At 38.5% G+C, this 11,881-nt stretch overlaps 1 non-coding gene across 1 annotated transcript; it reads left to right on the forward strand.

Moving 5' to 3' along the window:
* The first annotated feature begins 5,856 nt into the window (after nt 1–5,856).
* Nucleotides 5,857–5,963, forward strand: LOC131484122 (U6 spliceosomal RNA). The gene has a single exon (XR_009248033.1). It is a non-coding gene; the product is annotated as a U6 spliceosomal RNA (small nuclear RNA).
* Nucleotides 5,964–11,881: the final 5,918 nt, after the last annotated feature.

Genomic DNA, 11,881 nt, shown 5'->3' on the forward strand with positions numbered 1-11,881 from the left:
AATTTTTTGAGGAACCTCCACACTGTTTTCCAGAGAAGCCGCACCAGTTTGCATTCCCACCAACAGTGCAAGAGGGTTCCTGTTTCTCCACATCCTCTCCAGCACCTATAGTCTCCTGTTTTGTTCATTTTGGCCACTCTGACTGGCGTGAGGTGATATCTGAGTGTGGTTTTGATTTGTATTTCCCTGATAAGGAGCGACGTTGAGCATCTTTTCATGTGCCTGTTGGCCATCCAGATGTCTTCTATAGAGAAGTGTCTATTCATGTCTTCTGCCCATTTCTTCACTGGATTATATGTTTTCTGGGTGTGGAGTTTGGTGAGCTCTTTATAGATTTTGGATACTCACCCTTTGTCCGATATGTCATTTGCAAATATCTTTTCCCATTCAGTTGGTTGCCTTTTAGTTTTGTTGATTGCTTCCTTTGCTGTGCAGAAGCTTTTTATCTTCATGAGGTCCCAATAGTTCATTTTTGCTTTTAATTCTCTTGCCTTTGGGGATGTGTCAAGTAAGAAATTGCTACGGCTAAGGTCAGAGAGACCTTTTCCTGTTTTCTCCTCTAGGGTTTTGAAGGTTTCCTGTCTCACATTCAGGTCCTTTATCCATTTTGAGTTTATTTTTGTGAATGGTGTGAGAAAGTGGTCTAGTTTCAACCTTCTGCATGTTGCTGTCCAGTTCTCCCAGCACCATTTGTTAAAGAGACTGTCTTTTTTCCATTGGATATTCTTTCCTGCTTTGCCAAAGATTAGGTGGCCATACTTTTGTGGGTCTAGTTCTGGGGTTTCTATTCTGTTCCATTGGTCTATGTGTCTGTTTTTGTGCCAATACCATGCTGTCTTAATGATTACAGCTTTGTAGTAGAGGCTAAAGTCTGGGATTGTGATGCCTCCTGCTTTGGTCTTCTTCAAAATTACTTTGGCTATTCGGGGCCTTGTGGTTCCATATGAATTTTAAGATTGCTTGTTCTAGCTTCGAGAAGAATGCTGGTGCAATTTTGATTGGGATTGCATTGAATGTGTAGATAGCTTTGGGTAGTATTGACATTTTGACAATATTGACTCTTCCAACCCATGAACATGGAATGTTTTTCCATTTCCTTATATCTTCTTCAATTTCCTTCATAAGCTTTCTATAGTTTTCAGCATACAGATCTTTTACATCTTTGGTTAGATTTATTCCTGGGTATTTTATGCTTATTGGTGCAATTGTGAATGGGATCAGTTTCTTTATTTGTCTTTCTGTTCCTTCATTATTAGTGTATAAGAATGCAACTGAATTCTGTACATTGATTTTGTATCCTGCAACTTTGCTGAATTCATGTATCAGTTCTAGCAGACTTTTGGTGGAGTCTGTCGGATTTTCCATGTATAATATCATGTCATCTGCAAAAAGTGAAAGCTTGACTTCATCTTTGCCAATTTTGATGCCTTTGATTTCCTTTTGTTGTCTGATTGCTGCTGCTAGCACTTCCAACACTATGTTAAACAACAGCTGTGAGAGTGGGCATCCATATCATGTTCCTGATCTCAGGGGGAAAGCTCTCAGTTTTTCCCCATTGAGGATGATGTTAGCTGTGGGCTTTTCATAAATGGCTTTTATGATCTTTAAGTATGTTCCTTCTATCCCGACATTCTTGAGGGTTTTTATTAAGAAAGGATGGTAAATTTTGTCAAATGCTTTTTCTGCATCAATTGACAGGATCATATGGTTCTTATCTTTTCTTTTATTAATGTGATGTATCACACTGATTGATTTGCGAATGTTGAACCAGCCCTGCATCCCAGGAATGAATCCCGCTTGATCATGGTGAATAATTCTTTTTATATGCTATTGAATTCGATTTGCTAGTATCTTACTGAGAATTTTTGCATCCATATTCATCAGGGATATTGGCCTGTAGTTCTCTTTTTTTACTGGGTCTCTGTCTGGTTTAGGAATCAAAGTAATACTGGCTTCATAGAATGAGTCTGGAAGTTTTCCTTCCCTTTCTATTTTTTGGAATATCTTGAGAAGGATAGGTATTATCTCTGCTTTAAACGTCTGGCAGAACTCCCCTGGGAAGCCATCTGGTCCTGGACTCTTATTTGTTGGGAGATTTTTGATAACCGAATCAATTTCTTCATTGGTTATGGGTCTGTTCAAGCTTTCTATTTCCTCCTGATTGAGTTTTGGAAGTGTGTGGGTGTTTAGGAATTTGTCCATTTCTTCCAGGTTGTCCAGTTTGTTGGCATATAGTTTTGCATAGTATTCCCTGATAATTGCTTGTATTTCTGAGGGATTGGTTGTGATAATTCCATTTTCATTCATGATTTTATCTATTTGGGTCATCTCCCTTTTCTTTTTGAGAAGCCTGGCTAGAGGTTTATCAATTCTATTTTTTCAAAAAACCAACTCTTGGTTTCATTGATCTGCTCTACAGTTTTTGTAGATTCTATATTGTTTATTTCTGCTCTAATCATTATTACTTCTCTTCTTCTGCTAGGTTTAGGGTGTCTTTGCTGTTCTGCTTCTATTTCCTTTAGGTGTGCTGTTAGATTTTGTATTTGGGATTTTTCTTGTTTCTTAAGATAGGCCTGGATTGCAATGTGTTTTCCTCTCAAGACTGCCTTTGCTGCATCCCAAAACGTTTGGTTTGTTGTATTTTCATTTTCGTTTGTTTCCATATATTTTTTAATTTCTTCTTTAATTGCCTGGTTGACCTACTCATTCTTTAGTAGGGTGTTCTTTAACCTCCATGCTTTGTGAGGTTTTCCAGACTTTTTCCTGTGGTTGATTTCAAGCTTCATAGCATTGTGGTCTGAAAGTATGCATGGTATGATCTCAATTCTTGTATACTATGAAGGGCTGTTTTATGACCCAGAATGTGATCTATCTTGGAGAATGTTCCATGTGCACTCGAGAAGAAAGTATATTCTGTTGCTTTGGGATGCAAAGTTCTAAATATATCTGTCAAGTCCATCTGATCCAATGTATCATTCAGGGCCCTTGTTTCTTTATGACCATGTGTCTAGATAATCTATCCATTTCTGTAAGTGGGGTGTTAAAGTCCCCTGCAATGACCACATTCTTATCAATAAGGTTGCTTATGTTTGTGAGTAGTTGTTTTATATACTTGGGGGCTCCCATATTCGGTGCATAGACATTTATAATTGTTAGCTCTTCCTGATGGATAGACCCTGTAATTGTTATATAATGCCCTTCTTCATCTCTTGTTACAGCTTTTAATTTAAAGTCTAGTTTGTGTGATATAAGTATGGCTACTCCAGCTCTCTTTTGACTTCCAGTAGCATGATAAATAGTTCTCCATCCCCTCACTTTCAATCTGAAGGTGTCCTCAGGTCTAAAATGAGTCTCTTGTAGACAGCAAATAGACAGGTCTTGTTTTTTTATCCATTCTGATACCCTATGTCTTTTGGTTGGCGCATTTAGTCCATTTCCATTCAGTGTTATTATAGAAAGATATGGGTTTAGAGTCATTGTGATGTCTGTAGGTTTCATGCTTGTAGTGATGTCTCTGGTACTTTGTCTCACAGGATCCCCCTTAGGATCTCTTGTAGGGCTGGTTTAGTGGTGACGAATTCCTTCAGTTTTTGTTTGTTTGGGAAGACCTTTATCTCTCCTTCTATTCTAAATGACAGATTTGCTGGATAAAGGATTCTCGGCTGCATATTTTTTCTGTTCATCACATTGAAGATTTCCTGCCATTCCTTTCTGGCCTGCCAAGTTTCAGTAGAGAGATCCATCACGAGTCTTATCGGTCTCCCTTTATATGTTGGAGCATGTTTATCCCTGGCTGCTTTCAGAATTTTCTCTTTATCATTGTATGTTGCCAATTTCACTATGATATGTCGTGCAGAAGATCGATTCAAGTTACATCTGAAGGGAGTTCTCTGTGCCTCTTGGATTTCAATGCATTTTTCCTTCCCCAGTTCAGGGAAGTTCTCAGCTATTATTTCTTCAAGTACCCCTTCAGCACCTTTCCCTCTCTCTTCTTCCTCTGGAATACCAATTATGTGTATATTATTTCTCTTTAGTGCATCACTTAGTTCTCTAATTTTCCCCTCATACTCCTGGATTTTTTTAATCTCTCTTTTTTTCAGCTTCTTCTTTTTCCATAATTTTATCTTCCAGTTCACCTATTCTCTCCTCTGCCTCTTCAATCCGAGCTGTGGTTGTCTCCATTTTATTTTGCAGCTCATTTATACCATCTTTTAGCTCCTCCTGGCTGTTCCTTAGTCCCTTGATCTCTGTAGCAAGAGATTCTCTGCTGTCCTCTATACTGTTTTCAAGCCAGCGATTAATTTTATGACTATTATTCTAAATTCACTTTGTTACATTGTTTAAATCCTTTTTGATCGGTTCGTTAGCTGTTGTTATTTCCTGGAGATTCTTTTGAGGGGAATTCTTCCGTTTCATCATTTTGGATAGTCCCTGGAGTGGTGAGGAACTTCAGGGAACTTCCCCTGTGCTGTCTTGAATAACTTGTGTTGGGAGGCGGGGCCGCAGTCAGACCTGATGTCTGCCCCCAGCCCACCGCTGGGGCCACCGTCAGACTGGTGTGTGCCTTCTCTTCCCCTCTCGTAGGGGCAGGATTCACTGTGGGGTGGCGTGGTCTGTCTGGGCTACTTGCACACTACCAGGCTTGTGGTGCTAGGGCTCTGAAGTATTAGCTGGGGTGGATCGGCAAGGTGCATGGGGACGGGAGGGGTAGGCTCAGCTGGCTTATCCTTCAGTGATCAGCTTCGGGAGGGGCCCTGTGGCTCCGGGAGGGAGTCAGACACCCCGCCGGAGGAATGGATCCACAGAAGCACAGCGTTGGGTGTTTGCACAGTGCAAGCAAGTTCCCTGGCAGAAACTGGTTCCCTTTGGGATTTTGGCTAGGGGATGGGCAAGGGAGATGGTGCTGGCCAGCGCCTTTGTTTCCCACCACACTGCGCTCTGTCGTCCGGGGCTCAACAACTCTCCCTCCTGTTGTCCTCCAGCCCTCCTGCTCTCCAAGCAGAGCTGTTAGCTTATAACCTTCCAGATGTTAAGTCCCACTTGCTGTCAGAACACACTCTGTCCGGCCCCTCTGCTTTTGCAAGCCAGACTCGAGGGCTCTGCTTTGCCGGTGGGCGCCCCTCTGCCCCGTCTCCCTCCTGCCAGTCCGTGTAGCATGCACCACCTCTCTGCCCTTCCTACCCTCTTCCGTGGGCCTCTCGTCTACGCTTGGCTCTGGAGAATCCATTCTGTTAGTCTTCTGGTGGTTTTCTGGGTTATTTAGGCAGGTGTGGGTGGAATCTAAGTGATCAGCAGGATGTGGTGAGCCCAGCGTGCTCCTATGCCGCCATCTTCCTCCCAGAATACAATATATATTGTTTTACAACTATCTGTTTCACTTTGAAGTAGGTTTGGAATCACATTCATGTAAAATGCTCAAACTTTAATTTGAGCACTTTTCCCTCATACATAATATCTAATAAATTCAGAGGCAATCTTGTTTGGTAAATTGGTTATATATTTAGTGTTAGATTGTGGGAGAGAAACTCATAATAGACTGCTTTCCTAGACTTTGGGCACCCCGTCTGGAGGGTCTCAAAAATGAGCTCTCTCAAGTCGGCCTCCCTGAAAATGGCCTTGTAGTTTTATCTTAGGACCGTGTCAACTCTCCTATGCTTTCTCATATTGAAGGCAAAGAGATTCAGACTAGAGGGAAATCCCGTAGAACATCAGACTAAACCCTTACATCATTGGACATAATTCCAATGTGATAGAGTGAACAAAAAATGACCTGAATTAAGAATATATATCGATTCATTTTAATGACCATTGGCCTGGTCAACCAGTCAGGGGTCTGGATGGAAAAAAGCTGAGAGTGTGCTCGCTTCGGCAGCACAAATACTAAAATTGGAACGATACAGAGAAGATTAGCATGGCCCCTGCGCAAGGATGATGCGCAAATTCATGAAGCGTGCCATATTTTTCTGGATGGACAACAGGCACATGAAAAGATGCTCAACGTCGCTCCTCATCAGGGAAATACAAATCAAAACCACACTCAGATATCACCTCACGCCAGTCAGAGTGGCCAAAATGAACAAAACAGGAGACTATAGGTGCTGGAGAGGATGTGGAGAAACAGGAACCCTCTTGCACTGTTGGTGGGAATGCAAACTGGTGCGGCTTCTCTGGAAAACAGTGTGGAGGTTCCTCAAAAAATTAAAAATAGACCTACCCTATGACCCGGCAGTAGCACTGCTAGGAATTTATCCAAGGGATACAGGAGTACTGATGCATAGGGGCACTTGTATCCCAATGTTTATAGCAGCACTCTCAACAATAGCCAAATTATGGAAAGAGCCTAAATGTCCATCAATTGATGAATGGATAAAGAAATTGTGGTTTATATACACAATGGAGTACTACGTGGCAATGAGAAAGAATGAAATATGGCCTTTTGTAGCAACGTGGATGGAACTGGAGAATGTGATGCTAAGTGAAATAAGCCATACAGAGAAAGACAGATACCATATGGTTTCACTTTTATGTGGATCCTGAGAAACTTGACAGAAACCCATGGGGGAAGGTAAGGAAAAAAAAAAGAGGTTAGAGTGGAAGAGAGCCAAAGCATAAGAGACTCTTAAAAACTGAGAACAAATTGAGGGCTGATGGGGGGTGGGAGGGAGGGGAGGGTGGGTGATGGGTATCGAGGAAGGCACCTTTTGGGATGAGCACTGGGTGTTGTATGGAAACCGATTTGACAATAAATTTCATTTATTGAGAAAAAAAAAGGAAAAAAGCTGAGAGATCTGAGACAAGGTCTTTGGTAGAGTTGTGTGAATGGATATATGGCAGAGGGCATAGAGTGAAGATTTTTGTATTTATATCAGAAAGCATCCATCATGGAAGAGGCACTGCACAATGAAGTAGACAAAATGACTTAACCAGCTTTCTTCATTGACCATCCTGTAATTAGGATAATGAGCACAATAAAAAAACAAATGGCCAAAGTGGCAGAGTTGGAAACTATTTATGGGCTCAATTTCATGAAGACTGTTACCAATGTATATCTAGTCTTTGCTGCCTCTGCATGTGCAACTGTCAGTGATAGAAATCAACACTGAGCCCCTTGAAAACAGGAGATGACCTTGATCAGCTGAAGACTGGAGACTAGTATTACTGAGGAGGAAAGAAAGGAATGCATGTGAAACCCTGGTGATCCATTTTCAGTGCCTCCTGGTATTCCCTTCCCCAAGTGCTGTAACTGTGGACAGATATGTGCACAAACTGAGAAGTGTATGATGGTCAAGTGTCAGACCACATAGAGGGGGTATTTTGGAAATGAATTTCTTTTCTTAGCGTTGATTGATTAACTCTTGATATGCTACATCTAGGCTAAAAAACATACTAGCTTTACTTATTTTTAGATAAAATTAGAATCTTCTATATAGACTTTCTGTACAGACTTCTTATCTTAATTTAGATTGAGATTGATGCAAAAAGATTTTATTTAGACATATATCTTAAAGATAATGGTTAGTCCACATATTTTCACCTACAATAAAGCAGCAGGCAAAATTTAAAACATAGTCTTCCTGTTTCTGGTTACTCTTAAATGTTACTGTGTTAGATAACATCCGTTTATCCCACCTTTTTTCCACTCTGCTTTCTGAGATCGAAGACTGACCTGAATAGACTATACCAATGGGTTCCCTTTCCCTATAGCTTTCAGTTAGAATCAGTAATTTGGGAACTTGCAGGAGATCAGAAAAAGGTAGGAAAGTAAGGTTGGGGAATCTTTTACCCTGAAGTCTTTCCTAAAGGAGTACTTTGAATTGCTTGTTTTTGTCAAAGGTCCCAGTTCTTCTAAAATTGGTCACTGGAATATGATTATTTGCTTCTAGATTCTCTTAACTCCACATCTCTTTTTTTTCTCTTAGGGCATACTGTTGATAATACCTGCCCTCACTGATACTAGCCCCAGGATATTGCACTATCTTTTGTGGTTTTCCAACACCTTCCCCATAGCTTTGTAAATAGTTTTTAAAATGAATTCTCCTGGGACTCTAAGTGATGCAGTAATTCATTGTTTTTCAACATTTTTTTCATTATCTATCCCCTAAGGAATATTTTTAGACATTATTAAATGCTATTATAATATCCCAGATTTTTTCACACTCAAAATCCAATTTCCCCCACCTGGGAGTGATATTGCTCCTGTTGAGAATATAGGAGTAGCTGGTTAACAGAGGTAGCCTAATGGGATTTATGGTTTACAAGCACATATCATCAAGGACTTCAACTGTTGGGAGAAAATAGGACATGGTAGGCTTATAGAATGTGATTTGTACCTTGAACTAGCAGTTTATAAATGCTTAGAATGCATAGATCTGGAAACCAAGAGGTAACAGTGAAGGGTATCATTATTACATATAGTAACCCCTTGAGAAAATTTTCTTCTTGTCACTGCAACCTTGAACTTGGTGAGTGTGAGAATTGACTGTGAGAATTCTAGTGCCCAAAGCAGGAATCTTTACTCAAAAAGATACAATCATGATTCAATGAATGGGAGGCTAAATCTATTCCTGGCCACTTGGGGCTTCTCATGTTTCTTCATCAACAAGAAGGGAACTTACCAAAGTTATTGATTAGGTTCCCTTATCAGGGAGGTATTACAATAATGTACAAAAAGAGGGCTATTATTGGAATCCAGAAGATTTTCCGTGGTACCTCTTGCTATTTCTTTGTGTTTATTAATACCCATAATCAGTGGAATACAGTGGTAAAGCAATGTGTCAGGTTTCATAGGACAGATGCTTCAGGTTACCACATTAAAGAACCCTGTCCAGAAAAGTTCTGGCAGAGAGTAAGGAGAATATGAAATGTATTATGAATTAAGGCAGTTACAATCACCAACCTAGGTTTTTTTGACTAGCTAAAAAAGTGGGGACTTACCAGCCATATTCTACAGTATTTAACTTTATTTCCTCCCTCCTTTCTCCCAGGATATTCAATATGAAACTAACTGAAGGAATATATTTGGCCAAAGAAAATAATCTGAATCTTGAAAGCTTTGAAATTACTAGCTTGATAAAAATTGAATACAATCTGACTTGTTAAGGTCAGCTGTAATAGAGTGTAATGTTGTTGTACCAAAAACCAAGTTAATTTTCAAAATCAAAAACTTATATGGTAAATTACATACTATTCTACTTATAGGAAGGAAACTTAAGTGAATTCTTCTTTACATTTGTTATTTTGCTTAATTATATGTAGGTAAAAATCATGTATACACCTAATGTGTCCTAACTGTATTTAGTTTAGTATGTTATTTTTTAATTTTATTTTTTAATTTTTATTTATTTATTTATTCATTTATTTAGAGAAGGAGAGAGGGGCAGAGAGAGAGGGAAAGAGAGAATCCCAATAAGGCTCCACACTCAATGCAGAGCCTGCCCCTGGGGCTCATCTCACAACCATGAGATAGACACTTAAGCTGAAATCAAGAGTTAGATACTTAACTGATTGAGCAACACAGGCACCACAATATATTATTTTTTAAAGTAATACTTCAGTTTATACATTTTACATCCTTAAATATAAAACTAGGTTCTAATTCAAACACTTTTTTAAAATTTTTTCTTTAATGTTTATTCTTGAGACAGAGACAGAGCATGAACAGGGGAGGGGCAGAGAGAGAGGGAGACACAGAATCTGAAACCGGCTCCAGGCTCTTAGCTGTCAGCATAGAGCCCGATGTGGGGCTTGAACCCATGAACTGTGAGATCATGACCTGAGCTGAAGTCGGACGCTTAACTGACTGAGTCACCCAGGCGCCCCTCAAATACTTTTAAAATATCATTAAGATGATGTTTCTTTCTGATTAAATATATCATCTTTAGTGTTTTGTCTCCAGGTTATAGCACGGTGAGCAACTTACTTTTAATGAATTACAGTAAACTAAGCTATTCATTGAATGAATGAAAACTTAGTTTAAAACAAACAAACAAAAACTACCAAAAATATCAGGTAAAACATCCAAGAGTTTATGTCACAATCTTATTCGAGATCTAAGACTGTTGATGATCCTTGAATTTTTTATATAACCCTTTATAGATAATATACAGGAAAAAAATGTTGGCATTGTTTTCTTTTTTTTTAAATTTTTTTTAGCATTTATTTATTATCAAGAGACAGAGACAGAGAGCGAGTGGGGGAGCAACAGAGAGAGAGAGGGAGACACAGAATCCAAAGCAGGCTCCAGGCTCTGAGCTGTCAGCGCAGAGACTGACATTGGGCTTGAACCCACTAACCATGAGATCATGACCTGAGCTGAAGTTGGTCACTTAACCAACTGAGCCACCCAGGCGCTCTGATGTTACCATTGTTTTCAATGAAAAAATATGAAATATATTCTAGAAAACTATATCAATTAGAAAGATGAATGATCCAGATATTATAATTAATAATATTGAATTTCTGGAATGTGATAAACCACTGATTTTCTTCAATCTCCCTTACTGTAATTAATTTTGTTGGTTTAATCCTTTTTTGAGATCCAAATCTTTCAAATTTGGCCTGTGGTAAATTAAATTAAAAAGTACATATTATGTTCCATGATACAGACTGACTTTTGTTCATAGCAACGTGTCTACCAACCTCATATTTGCAAGTGTGTATGTGTGCATTTATTGGACCAGACAGTGAACAATGTTTATTATAGAATCTATGAAATTCTTGTTTATCTGAGCTGTGTCCATGTAATGACTTGATTGTCCATAAACCAAAAGATGAACTATTTGGAATTGAATAAAAAGAAGTTTCTAAAATTAACAAGTAAAGTAATCATCTAATAAATTCTTTTAAGTTCCTCTATTTTGATTGTCATGAACATTCCTAAATACCATAAAGGAACTAAAACTAGCTCTAATCCATGTGCTTCATTCAAATAAGGGAGATAAAAACATAACCACCCTTCATAGTTTCCTCAGAGAAGTCTGAGTTTATACCTGTGTCCCTACCTTAAATATTGATGCCCCTTTTATTCCTAGAGGTGGTCATGTTAGGTTAATATTCTATAGTCATCACCTTAGAGGTAATGCATATAAACCAATAACTAAAATATGGAGTGGTAACTAATTAGTATCAGGAAATAAGATAAGTACAAGCAATTACCATTGGAATTCATGATTGGGTGAGTTCAATTCTCTCTGGTGATCAGGGAAGACTTCAAAGCAGATATGGCAGACAAATACGCCATATCTTAAAGAAAGAGGACTATTTCAACAGAGAGAAAATGAAGGAGAGGCAGTTTATTCAAAATATCTATATGTTTAATGTGAAAAATTATTCACACTAAAGTTGAAATGTTGATTTAAAATGTGGATTTTTTGGAGTGCCTGGATGGCACTTCATGACATATATCTCAAGATTGCTTTGCCTATTCAGAGTCTTCTGTGGTTCCATACAAATTTTTTGGATTGTTTCTTCTAGTTCTGTGAAAACAGTTGGTAGTTTGACACAGTTGCCTTAAATCTGTAGATTGTTTTGGGGACTATAAACATTTTAACAGTATTTGTTCTTCTAATGATTGAGCATGGAACGTCTTTCTATTTCTTTTTGTTGTCTTCTATTTCTTTCATCAATGTTTTATAGTTTTCAGAGTATAGGTCTTTCACTTCTTTGCTTAGGTTTGTTCCTAGGTATTTTATTATTTTTAATGCAGTTGTAAAAGGGATTGTTTTCTTAATTTCTCTTTCTGCTGCTTCATAATTGTTGTAAAGAAATGTAACAGATTTCTGAATGTGGATTTTGTATTCTGCAAATTTACTGAGTTAGTTTATCAGTTTTAACAGTTTTTTTGGTGGAATATTTTGAGTTTTCTATATATATAGTATTTTGC

Source organism: Neofelis nebulosa, chromosome 8 (genome assembly GCF_028018385.1).
Source record: "Neofelis nebulosa isolate mNeoNeb1 chromosome 8, mNeoNeb1.pri, whole genome shotgun sequence".
Lineage (NCBI taxonomy): Eukaryota > Metazoa > Chordata > Mammalia > Carnivora > Felidae > Neofelis > Neofelis nebulosa.